Source organism: Pseudorca crassidens, chromosome 6, assembly GCF_039906515.1.
Source record: "Pseudorca crassidens isolate mPseCra1 chromosome 6, mPseCra1.hap1, whole genome shotgun sequence".
NCBI lineage: Eukaryota > Metazoa > Chordata > Mammalia > Artiodactyla > Delphinidae > Pseudorca > Pseudorca crassidens.
In genome coordinates, this window is record NC_090301.1 from 56,106,756 (window position 1) to 56,120,679 (window position 13,924).

At 39.9% G+C, this 13,924-nt stretch overlaps 1 long non-coding RNA gene across 5 annotated transcripts in view; it reads left to right on the plus strand.

Annotated features, from left to right (window-relative positions):
* Positions 1-13,924, plus strand: part of LOC137225829 (uncharacterized) — a 354,758-nt gene that overhangs the window by 269,906 nt on the left and 70,928 nt on the right. The gene's annotated exons all lie outside the window — the stretch shown is intronic.

Sequence of the window (13,924 nt, forward strand, 5' to 3'; positions counted from 1 at the left end):
AGGAACTCAGTAAATATTTATTTATTTATTTATTTAATGAAGTCAAACTAAAGCCACCCAGAACCTTTTTGGAAGTAGACAATGTACAAGTGAACAAATACAAATAAAAGATGGCCCTGTCAATGCTTTGTATGATCAGATAATGATTTATTAGGAATAACCATGATGATACGTATGACCAGAATAACTGTTTCTCCTGTGTAGAAGAGCATGGGAAAGCTGCTGGCTTCTTGATCTACATGGCTTGGGGAAAAAAGGACACAAAGAGAAGGCAGCAGCTGGAATTAGGGAGCAGAAGTGTCAGGGTCCCCCCCCTACCCGCAGTGAAGAGCAGAAGTGGAGGGTCAGGAGGTGAATGACGCGCCTGCCCAAGGGGATTTCAAACGGATGGTTCCTTTCTCCGGAGTGTGGGAACCCTGAACCGATGGAAATGGCTAAACCTTGACCTCCTCAGCGGAATTCATGTTAGGAGGAAGCCCTGAAAAGAGAAAATGAACCCTGTTCCTCTCATCATGATTTCTTCGGTTTGGGTGTATTGAGGGGGAGAGGTGAAAAGAGTCGGGGGGGGGGTCGCACCTGATGGCAGGGCAAACCACACCTCACTCATCTATTTGCTCCACAGGTGGGTCTTTCTCTAAATCGATAGACTATTAAGTTAAAACCAATTCTTTTTCTGATTTGGAACCTAAGTTTTTAAAGTTAATTTTTTATTTACATGCAGAAATATTCATTATTTTGTCTACTGTTCTATAAGTTTTCACAAATGCACAGTCATGTAAACACCACCATAATCAAGTTACCAAATGGTTTCCGTGCCCCCTGCTCCCTAAAATTACCTCATGCTACTCCTTTTTGGTCAAACCCTTCCCCATCTTTGACCTCTTGCAACCTCTGATCTTTTGTTTGTCCTTCTAGTTTTACTTTTCCAGAATATCATATAAATGGAATTATATAGTATGTAGCTTTTTGAGACTGGCTTCTTTCACTCTGCATATACATTTGAGATTCATCTGTATTGTTGCATGTAACGGTAGTGTTGAGGCTGAATTGTGTTCCCCCTGACCAAGTTCTTATATTGAAATCCTAATCCCCAACACCTCAGAATGTGACATGGGGTAGGATCCCTTCTTTGACTTCTACCAAAAGGAAAAAAATCTAAAATGTGTTCAATATACTTTACTTGAAACTTTTGGGGACACAGGAGGGGTTTACATTATAACAAAGTGAATAACCTCAAGTTGAATTTATTCATTTTCTTCTTAAAAGTCCCCCCCCCATACCCTTCCTACCACAGGGGTTTCATCATCTCCACGTGCCCCATCTTACGCCATCTTCCTGGCTTCTCGTCCTCCTTTTGTTTCCCTTTCCTCTATTCTTTCTCCCTTCCTCTGAAGAGCAGTCTTAACTCTCTTCTGACCTTAGCTCCTGCTAATACTGGGTCCTCTGGGTTTCATCATCTCCCCCTCAAAGCTTATCAAGGGATTTTCCTAAGCAGGTAGTTTACTCCCTAAGAAAAATTTTGGTGCTAGCTGTTCAGATATCTTTGTCCCCCGTCTCAAAATGTGATAATTACAAAATGCTTTGAGATTCTTGCAAGTCTCCTTACCTTGATAAGGCATTTTGTTATTTTGACTGATGGCATATATACCTCATAGGATGCGTATTTGTTTAAACTGCCATGCAGAGTCTGCACTATTTTAAATGCTTTATAAAGACTTCACTCGGGGTGGGGGGTGGTGGTGGGATGAATTGGGAGACTGGGATTGACATATATATACTAATATGTATAAAACAGGTAACTAATAAGAACCTGCTGTATAAAAAATAAAAATAAGAGTTAAAAAAATGAGATGAATAAAAATACAGTAATATTTAAAATTAAAACAAAAAAATAAAAACAAATAAAAATAAAATAGCTATGAAATCTAAATAACAATAATTTGGGATAGAATCTAAATGATAGTCATTATGATGCTTTTGAAGATAGCAAAAACCTCAAGTACCCCTCAAATCACTGGAAATTTTAAATAATTCTCACATTGTTTTAGTATTTCTTATATCTTTAGAATTTTGTAAATCTGGTGATATTTTTTTAAATGTCCAACATGGTACATTGATTAAATAATGTATTAAAAATAATTTGTTTTAAAAATTCAAAACAAACAAACAACAACAAAAAGACTTCACTGACCAGATAATCTCTGGCAGAGTGAAGTGGGAAAATATGAAAAGTTAATTCAATAACTAGAAAACTACAGAGAAAAAAATGTATGTTTTTATATCTGAGAATAATTTGCCTCTTTGTGTTCCATAATCCATATTCCTAGTATCGCACATAGCGTGTTGAGGACTCTCAACCAGTTTTACAGTTCGTGAGGGGGAAGGGAGGGTATCAGATCCTGATCTGCAAATCTGCATTGCAATGATGGTTAGGCTCTTTTTGGAGTCAGGGCCTTTATGGGTGTTAGCATAGGTCCCTGTGGGCACCATTATTTGACCATTTCTTCTTGGGGCCCTGAATGCTTTTGCTCTTCTCCTTTCCTCATGCTTTCTAAGTGCTCCCCATTTGATCCTGGGCCAACAGCTTGTTTAGAAGGTCAAGGAGAAGAGAAACAGAAATATGGTGGAGACATGGAACAGCTGTTTCTAAGATGGGAGCTCCCAAGAAGGACAAGTTAACATAGGAAAGGAAAAGGCATGTATGTTTTGTTCAAGGGGCAGAAGGAGGGGGAGTGATTAATGTCTGGAAAGATGATGATTTGGCTCAGGCCGACTTCATTTACTGCATAAGGAAGGGGTTTCTTTAATTTGTGATGGTGACGCTTTTTGCAAATAAAGAGACAGAGAAGGCGGAATCATAGCGTTCTTCCTCATTTGTCCAAAGAGCTCTAACTTTCCATGTATCTTCACTCACCCCTTTATCACTCTCTGGGGTTATTAACAGTGTTTTTATTTAAATGCAGAGCCGGGAGACTCTAAAGTTACCTGGGCATATTTGCTCACGGTAATTGGAAAATCATCTGGTTGGGAAGGAGAGTGGCGGGCAGCACAGGCCTGACCCTGTGGGGCCTGCCTTGTGGGTGGCCCAAGGCATTTTTCAGTCTCCCTTGAGAAGGGCCTAACTTTGCTCCTTAGGGCAGCTCATTGACATGCCACACCTCTGGCTTTTAGAGAGGCTGCTTTTGCCTTAGCATACACAGTATACTTCTCTCCTTGCTGGAAATTTCTCTTGGAGGTCATCTGTTTGTATAAAAGCCTAAAAACTTTATTTAATTTGGTTCAGCATGCAAAGATTTGCATAAGAAAATGTCATTTTGTATCTGCTTCCATCTTGGGTGTACTGTACTGTATGGATTTGAAATAACTAAACCATATACTAAATGGCAATTCTTTCCTGCAATACCTGTGTCCTCGTTGAACACCAAACTAAATACTGTCTGTGTCCAGCCCTGATGAGCCCCAGAGTATGAGAACACAGGATGAGAGAAGGGAAGACCACTCTGCTGTGGCATTTTACCATATCCGGATTATGTTTCCATCTTCCTGTTATAACTTCTCATTGTAAAATCTTTCCTACAGCCTCTCCTCATTTCTTTCCAAGAGCAGTATTTTCCTTTTGTTTTCTTTATTGTCTTTAGTGATATATTCTCAGGGTGGTAATGCTAAAAAGGGCCTTTTAGGTAACCTCTTCTTCAATTTACAGTTGATAAAATGGACAACTCTATGTTTACATTTTAAAAATTAGAAACTGCTATTTAAGAATCCAAATGGTTTGTTTTATTACCTATTTCTCTCTGGCTGCCTTGCTTTCCCCTTCAAATTCCATTACTCTCAGACTATGCAAACATCCTTTGAGCTCTCTCTATTTTGAATAATCCATGGCGTGTGTCTTCATTTCTTTCTATTGGATGTGTTTAGAGGGTTGGTTCAAGCTAATCCCAGACTTCCTATGTATCCACAAATTCAGTTCTTTTCAACTTCTTGAATTTCCTTTCCATTTATTTTTGGACATGGATATGGGCCACGCTGGTTTTAGCAACCCTTTTAAAATCTATGACACACAGGCTAAAGAAACCCTAAGAACATAGCAAGGCTGTCCAGTGTGAAGGCCACAGTAATAGCACATTTCGAACAATCAAATAGACAGAATTTGCAATGTTGTTATAATAGCAATATAGTTAACTTCAACCAACTCACTAACTCCATAGGTGTTATCAATCTGCTACTACTCAGGCCATGGAGATATTCAAGTGGCTCTGGCCAGCAGGGGAGAGAAGTGCTTATATCCTCCTTTTTCTTCTTTTATGGCTACTCATGCAGCTCAATTAAGTATTGCATCATTGAAGGAGGGTTGGACAACAAAAACTAAAGTGAAACCTTGTGAAATATTTGCTGAAGGATCTCAAATTTCTAGATGTATGCCTACCACAGAAAGCAATGATATTAAACAATACAACTAAAGCCAGAGTTTGAGCTCTGGGCTTGTTTGAATATGAGAGAGCCATTTGGAGCAGCCTTCATTTAGAAACAGGATTATCCGATTCTTCCGTACTATAAAAAACTAGAACTGGAAGAGGCCTGGACAACCATTTATTCCAGTAGTTGTTATCCTTATCTGGATTATGATCTTTTTTGAGAATCTCATAAAAGCTATAAAGCTGAATCCAGAAATACATGTATATGTGAAAACAAACAACATTTGGTCCATGATTTCAGAGGGTTCATGGGTATAATCAAGCCCATCAGTGGATCCCCTAGGGGATACAGGAAACCCAGATTAAGAACCTCTGATCTGGTCCAAGACCAGAGGAGGCAACTGAAGCCCCATAGTGTAAGTGACCCACGCTGGGTTGTCCAACTTCATCCTTTTTTTTCTGTTATCTTCTCCCTTTCTTTTTGTTACATGTACATCTGTTTTTTCTTTGATGCTAAACTGATACGCGTGTAGAAAATTTCTCTTACTGCAAATCTCTTCCCAAATGATAGGTGATAGGAAGTCTGTTCACTGTCTCTCTGCCTCATTTAATTGATGTGGCACCATAAACTCTATCTAAGGACCAATATAATAGATCTGCTTTATTACCGTGAAAGTCGGCCATGGTGTTCAAAATTACCAACATGTCTGCAGATGCGATAATTAAGAAAAACCACAAAAGGTTCTGAAGGTTGTGTGGGGCAAAGGTCAAGCCAAGCTCTACTCTGTTCCCTCAATGGGCAGCTAGAATCTAGGAATACTTATGCCAAGTTCGCTCTTAAGTGGTTTGGCCCTTAATTTGGAAACTTCTGGCACACCAAACCCCTTATTACTGTAACACCTTTTTATAAACATTTAATGTTGGGAAATTACACATTTTGATCAAAAGGCTTCCTTGTTCTTCTTCTGCCCAGTAATGAGTAGTAATGTAAATAGCACTAGCAATCCCTGGGTGTTAATGCCAGACAACCCAGGAAACAAAATGTATATGTTAGCGTTCTAGATGCTGCTGAAAGAACTTCTACAGCCCAAGGAAGAAACTTGGAGAATTCTGTACTGTACTCCTTTTGCTCTTTAGAAGTTTAGAATAATAATATATCCTGTAATCTTGATCTGTAAAAACTACACATTTTCTAAAAATCATCTTATAATTCACATCAGGTTCTTTAGGGCAACCTGAGTTGTGGCCATAAGGCTATGTTACCCAGTCAGCTTTTGTACCCTCATGGCTTTCTTTGTCAATTCATTCCCGACCCTCTGAAAAATCTTCCTACAAAAATAAACAGCATAGTCTTTGTGTCTTCGTAAAATGCTTCTAAGTAAATAATGATTGTTCTGACTCAGATCCTTCTTTGGCCCCAAATTGATGTTTCAAAAAAAGGAGGGGGTTACATTAAGGTCTTGTGAGATATGTATATATGATAACCCAAAGAAGGAATTCTAATTTAAGGATGGCATAATCATTGTGCCTTGATAGGAAAGCATCCATCTTCAAAGGTTTCTCTTTTAAAATATAATAAAATCAAAAGCAATCACTTAAGGAGGCTGGGTAAATAATTTGTGAGCAATAGCTGCAAAATGATTCGACTGTGAGGACTGCCTTCCCTGGAAAAGCTTGTAACCATTTAAATCACCATCCTAGTGTTATTACCTGAATCACCTCTGGGAGCCAGATACACACCTGTGATCTGCTGGTAATTCAGCGAAGGAAGCATCCCTCCCGTGTCCTGCTTGTTGCTTTTAAGTAGTTCTGGTGTAGTAAACCGTGTGCACAATTTTGGACGTGCAAAGAAGATATGGTGGTAAGCTGAGGTTACTGCTCCTTGCTTAATGCCGAGCCGACAAAGCTAATAGCAGGAAAAGCGTGGTGGTTTTGCATCTCAATATGGTGTACTTGAAGATGCAAGGTTAGGCATGCAGACAATAGATACCAGTAGTACTTGGAAGGCAATTCAGCAAGTCGGCCTAAAAATGAGAGTAAATGATGCATCTTTGGAAGAGCAAAAAAAGATAGCTGTCTTGTTTAAACTAAATGTTTAAGCCACGACATGGCCATTGGAATAATAATCTCCTGGGAAGCAATATTTAAAAGTATCCATCATCATTTAGGTTTTAGACACACAGTTAAATATTATTGATCATTTGCAATTGTGTGCATCCATGTGTACATATATTAAACTGAAAAGTAACAGTAGCATGGAAAACGTAGAAGATGAAGTGTAAAAATAGTACTTGAGTTTCTAATTACCAGTTTTTAATTAAGAAAGCCACAAGCAAATTATAAACATCCAGTTTATAGCATTGCAATCTTAGAGGCTTACCCTCATGAATATGGTAATTTTTTATTTTATGCCCTCTTGAGATGTCTTGTTAAAAACATTTTATTGGTGATCCTAAAATTCAGTAAATTTGAAGCCCTTGGCACCTTGTAGATAAAGTTCTTCAAAAAAATGTCAGCAATAAATATTGGGCAAATATAAAGAATATGCACATTTTCCCAAGTGGGTACTTTTTTTTTTTTTTGCAGTTCTTATATTCAAGTGATGACACTGCAGTTCAGAATGTGAATGCATATTGATATTTTCTTCCAGAAACTGCATGGGTTGCTGGGAGAATACTGCTCTCCCAGAGTTTATTTTTATGCAGGCACCTGGAAATGGAGGCATACTTGCTCCGGCTTGCAGAGTTGTTTTGGACAATCAGGTGTACATATGAGCAAGTGGTCTTTATTTAGAGCAATTAAAATTCTCACATTCTCCTCTCTTGACATGCAATTACTAGGGCTCTGCTGTTCGCACTAATTGCTCTTGCTGGGGACATTGGTGAGAAGCCAATGATTTTGATGGGTAGCAGATTATCATTTTTACTTCACTACCTGAGAAAAAAATCATTTGCAAAATCCCATGTGTAATTAGCAAGACTCATGATTAATTGTCCTGCAAAATTAGCTTCACTGTTGCTTTTATTTTACTGCTTCAAATATTAATTAATGTTAACTCCTTTCCTTCAGTTCCAGCTTTTGAATATTCAACATGGCTTTGAAAAATTATCAAGGTTTCTACTTGCATTAGCATGCTAGAGTTTTGATTTCAGGAATAAGTATTCTGATTTAAAAGATCACACTTGGGTCATAAATAATTTTTATAGGAGGACAAACAAAGCATCAGAGCATCATGGGAAGGCATTCATGCACTAACTGAAAGTAAATTGTTTCAATAATGCTTCATTCCCGCGTGCTTTTGGGGGGGAAACATCAGCAAATATACAAACCATTGCATTGTGTGGGGCTAAAAACCATTCCCCAGTGAAAAGCAATCTACCCCAGCGTTTTTCTACCTGTAATTATGTGGTGGGTGAGGCTCAGAGCCTTGGCAAGAAATCATAGACCCTCGGGTTTAAAGGAATCACGAAGGTTATCCTATCCAAAGATTCTCAGTCCTGGGGGCACTAGGATAGCTGTGACTTTTATGAAAATTACAGATTCCTTAAGTTCTACTACAGACCTAATGAATCTGACCATATGGCACTGAGCCCGGCAATGTGTAATTTTTCAAAGTTCTCCAAGAGACTGGTGAACGTCCAGGTTTGGAAGCTATTGATCTAGTCGAACCACCTAGATGCCTGAATTCCCTTTATAACATATGGGCCAAGTGATGCTTGAATACTTCCAGTGTCAAGGAGCTCACTCTTTCACCCTTGAAACTATCTTTAAGCTGTGTCTTATCTTTAGCGTTGCTTCCTTCTGTTCTGTTAACTGCAGGTGGTTAATTTTGTGGTGCAAGATTGCAAATGCCTCTTGCCTATGTTGCAAGAGCAGTTCTCCATCAAAATGCTTGGAATTTGACTGATGGTATCTATCACACTGACATGGTCAAGGTTTCACATTATATCTAGACTCCTAGGAAAGAAAGCAGTGCTTGCCCTTTCCTCGTCAAATCCTTTGTGCCATCTGGTGCAGGGAGGGCACTCTGGTCCAGAGCACCGGGCATTTGATCGCTGAGATGGGTGTGAGCCCAGCTGCCACTTCTCCCTCCTGCCTGACCTGTCTGTCCAATCACCCAGCCCTGGAGCAATGGGTCTTGCATATCTCGTGGAGAAGGTTTTGCCTGGCATCTTTTAAAGCTTTTATTATTAGTCTTTGTTTTCCACCGAGATCTCTTTTGGTGCAAGATTCTCCTCCTGCAAGTCTAGGGTCAAGGAGCCACAGAGTGGACTCTTCTTTGTCTCTTCCTTCCCTGGCTTCAGGGGCCTGAAGGTGTTTGCATTGAAGATCTCTTGCTTTTCCTGGCATTGAGCAGATTTTGCTCTGGATACAGGGTTCAGGTGGGAGTACTTCCAGCAGGTAGCAGAGAATGGGGTGCCTTGGGGATGAACATGAGCTGTTCAGACTGTCATTTTCAGAGCTTCCCTGAAAAACAGATATCCAGACAGATAAGAAAAGATTGTGTGGAAGTTGCTACTCCCACCTGCTGTGTGACCCTGTGGATATTACTTAACCTCTCACTGCTTAGTTTCCTCATCTGTAAATGGGGTCAATAACAGCACCTTTCTCATAGAGTTCCAATGGGGCTTTAATGGGTTAAAACTAGTGGTGTTTAGAACCATTCCTGATACACAGTGAGGCCTAAATAAGTGATTGCTGGACAAATAAAACTAAGTGCTACTTCCACATCTGTTTAACATAAATGCATTTTAAATCCCCAAATACTACTTCCCAATGAATATTAGGAAGACAGCTTATAAAGAAATTGGTAACTGGATGCAGGACCTAACAAAATCCAGTCTTTGCTTATATTCTAAGGAGGCAGAAGTTCTCATTTAGATTTACTTTCTAACCTGGAAAACCTCCAAGAATATAGTCAGAAATCATATCTGGGCCTGAAAGACTACACATTCCTTTCTCACCAAAGTGGTTCAAAAGTTTTCTTTGCCACCTTTAAGTTGGCCTTATGAAGGGAAGGTGGCCTCTTTGTGGTCGGCCTGAGAACCTCCATTTTTATTGTTGATATAGTTTTTGTTCTCATTTCCTGCACACTCATTCCACCTCATAGGAATGAATTGTCCATTGACTTAGAAGCTGAATGAGAGCAAGACCCTGGCTCCTACGGGAGTCAGGACAGGTTTGTTGAGGGGCTAAGAGAGAGTAAAGGTGAGTCAGGGTAAGGCCCTGGCTGAATACTGCCCACTGACAGACCACTAGTACTGCGGCTTAGGAATCACCTATCAAAATGGCAGGAGGCACCATGAGATATTTTCTGCTGTAGAAATTTCCTCCTTAGCAATCATCTATTTATGTAGGGTCCGGCTGATTTATTTTCTATGTGTATCGTTAGCCGGTGTTTCAGAGAGGTGAAGATAAGTACATAGCAGCATTCAAAATAACTCAGAATTTCTGAGAAGCGGCATTTGTGTATAACACCTCAATAAAATGGATTTGGCCCAGGTTGTGGGGTGGTGGGTGCCTATGTGAGGAGATCTGAAGGGGCAGCGCAACGCATCCATGGTTCATGTGCACGTGGGTCCACAGTTGCTTTGACTTACCCCACCTGGCTTCCCAGTAATTGCGATAATACATAAAACAGAGGTCTTGACTATCTGGGGTCATTAAAGGAGCTGATGCCCCTCTCTCCCCACCCCGGAGGGAGGGAGTGTTAGCTCGGGTGCTCTGGTTAAGGTGCAGCTGAATGAGCTGCCTCCTGCCTGTCAAATACCCCTCCTCCCATCCAGCTTCAACCAGGCTTCTGGTGTCCTTGGGTCCTCTGTCCCTGTACCAGGGCTGCTTCCTGCTACCACCAGTCTTACAAGAAGAGATTGAGGTTGGTATTGGATCAACAAAGTCTTTTTTAGTTTAAAAGCAGAGTGAGAAAATGTCTTCTGTAGTTTCCTAGGTTTGATCTCACTTTTAAAAAATTTACCTTAACTTTTATTTCTTTATTTCTACACTATTGATAAAGCCAATGGGGCGGCTCACTGACTGTTGGCAAATGTTTGCAATGCCAGGATAGAGAAGATGGGGTCACGAAATTCTGGATTTCTGCCTGGTTACCTTTGGTAGATGAATTTGAATTGAATATGCCGTCGTATGGTTGGAGTTTTACTGCAGGTGATAAGGTGGAGAAGAGTAAAAAGAGAGGGACTATCTTCTGATTGCTTTTATCCCATTCACTTTTCAATTCTAAGAAACCTGAAGCTAAGAGATTAAAAGAATTAAAAAACCAACAAACAAAAAACTGGACGAGTCCAAAGCTTATTTTGGCCTTTCCGTAGATTTTTATACTTTTCTGTGGCCAACTTGGGCCATGGAAATGTTTATTTTTAGTGTTTCTAGTGAAGAATAATCCCTTATACACACCAATCACCAACAGTAATGCAGTGATGTAGTAGCAGCATGGGCTTCTTCCCCATAAGTTAGCTTGGGGTCAGGGTTACCGCTGGTTGGGGATAGCTGGCAAACAACACATTTGCAGGTAAGCTGTTTAGTTTTTAAATGGCTTTGACATCGTATTTACTGCTAAGTGAAAGAACTATAGGCCAGTTGTTAATATGAGAAATATAGCCAGGAGATGGCTCTAACACAACACTAACGGGAAGTTAAGGCCTGCAGGAACACTACATAAATAGTGTTCCTCCTGTATTATGTTAATTCTTAGAATAACCTCACAGCAACATTTCATCATGACATTTGCATCTATCTATACAGCCTCGTGAAGTCTTAGGTTGATTCTTCAAGCACAGAAATATGTTCTTCGTGCCTGTGCCTGCCAAAGTAAACAGAAATCAATGGAAGCAGCAGAAGTGCTGAAGTCATTCCAATAAGCAAAGTGCTTGTTAATTTAAATTTTGCACTTGACATTGGTAAGGACTAATAGCAGAAAATAATGTCCTACACTGACTTCTAAAGTCATTTTGGTCATCACTTATCCCACATTTTTTTGTTGTTGCAAAAATAGTGTTATAAATAAGAAACACATCTAATTGTGATAGGTCATTAAAATAAGGGGAAAAAAGTTTTGTATATCTGAGTGATATTAAGTCCTTGGAAAACTTTTGCACGAAACGGATCTTTTGTCGGTGGATCGGATGACCTGTGTGTGTGTACATGCACACATATGCACATACCCATGTGTATGCATTTCAGAAACTTCAAAAAGCACCTCCTGCTGCTTTCAAAACCAGGCAAATATGTTTGAAGCCTGGTGGTAATTTAAAATAGGAAGATATACGCAGAGGTGAAGGTGGCTACACAGGAAATTAGAAAAGTCTTGGCTTCTCTGAACAACTTGAATGTGTCATTGTATCACTAAATAATTGGTGAGGTGGGTCTGTGTTGTTGATGCTAAGCAGGTGTCCATAAATCAGAATAAATGTTAGTAATTAATTGTTATTAATGTTAATAACAAAGGGTTTTAAATACGCTAACGTGCTTTTCCTCAGTTCAATCTTCTAGAATTTACCACTTGTCATTTCAATCCTAAATAGATTGAGAAGCTAAAGCATTCTTGAGACTTTTGTGCTAGATCAGTAGAATATGATAACCTAGAATCCATCTTCTCTTTTTCCTGAATACAGATCCTAACTTTAGAAAAAATTTAGATTCCTGGTCTGAGCTGAGGCATCCCACATGCTGTTGGAACATCCACTTCAAAGCAGATGCCTTTTAAAAAAGGAAACACCCAGTTTGTCAGTCCTTGAGGTGGAAGTTTTAGATTGCATTGTTCTGTCATGTTCGCCTGCTGCACTGTGGGTCCTTCTGGCTCCATACCTGACTCAAGAAAATCAACTTTGTTAGGTGGACTCAGACATCTGTTCTCTCTCCATCTCTTTCCCTTCAAAGATAGCTGTTAAAGAGTAGCAGAACTATCTAGATTCATTTCTCAGATTTGTGGGAAAGCCTGAGTCAGGCACTTTGTACCCCACCACGCCTCCCCAAGCCTGCTGATGAGGATTGTTACTGTTTAATCCATATACATTCCTGTAAAGGAGCAATTCTGGAGGGAAAGACAGGCTATGCATTCGCCAAATGGCTGGGAAGAGAGACCACAGAAAATAAATAGCCTAGCATTTATTCTAGGGCTCTAACCTGGAGCAAGGAGACAAGGGGAAGGAGGAGTCTTGAATCATGTGTGGATGAAATCAAGATATGGAATTTGCAGTGAGACTGTTTCATAAGTGGACATAGAAGAATTTAAGGCTAATTGCCACAGATGAAATTCAAAGCTTAGCAAACGCAAGGAGGCATTTATTCTAACTCAGCAAAGTAATAGCAAAATATTTTTGAGACTAGGGTAGCAGTCAGAAAATATTTCATAGCTAGCTTGGATCTACAACCATGAGATGGCCTAATGGGTTGAAAGGAAGCAGATTATATGCTCTATTTTCTGTTGTACTCTGGTTTTCGGTGCTCTCCCGTGTGTCATAGTCATCAGTTGTCCAGAGGAAGATGCTGTATAGACCACACCACCGTTAGATGGGTGTTCAACTAGCTAACAGAATACAGCCAGAGTGGTTACCCCAAGACCAGGTCAGCATGACCCAGAAGGCAGAGGAAAGTGAGGTTTATGAGTGTTGCGCTAAGCTCAACTCTTGCTTAAATGCTTTAGGAATGATCTTCATGATGGAAAAGAGAGATAGGAGAGGAAACTCATTAAACTTGCCAAATATGAGATGTAGCTGGGCTGGCTCCATGCAAGCACGACAGAAAAACATTTAGGGGTCATAATGTGCTTACTGGAACGCTATTCAGCCTTAAAAAGAAGGAAATTCTGCAATATGGGACCACGTGGATGAACCTCGAGGATGTCACGTTAAATGAAATAAGCCAATCACAAAAAGATGGATACCACATGATTTCACCTATAGGAGGGTCTAAAATAGTCAAATGAATAGAATCAAAGAATAGAATATAGTTTCCAGTGGCTGGTGGGGAGAGTGAACCGGGGAGTTACTACAGCGGGCATAAAGTTTCAGTTGAGCAAAATGAATTAGTTTTAGAGATCTGTTGTACAACATTGTAACTACAGTCAACAGTACTATATTGTACTCTTAAATATTTGTTAAAAGGATAGATCTCAGGTTAAATGTTCTTGCCACAATAAAATAATTTTTAAAAATGAGCTAGCAGCATAGCATTAAAGTGAAGAAACCATGTGTTCTGTTAAAAATTTGAAAAGACTTTTATTGTGAAAGATAGTGAGGTTTAAGCTTTTGAAGCGAATGCGCATGGGTCATATGGGTTAACAGGGCACAAAGGGCATGCAGAGAGGACCCTGTTTCTCCACTCCTGATCCTATTTCACTGAGTCTATGTCAGAATATTCAGAAGCTCCCTTCACAGAACCCTCTGAAGGACCAGTTAGGCCCTGGCCACCTCCCTAAGCCTGGGTCAGGGTGAGGGTCTACACCATGGCTTAGCTTTGTTTTGTACTGAAGATTCTCCTGCAGTACAAGTTAC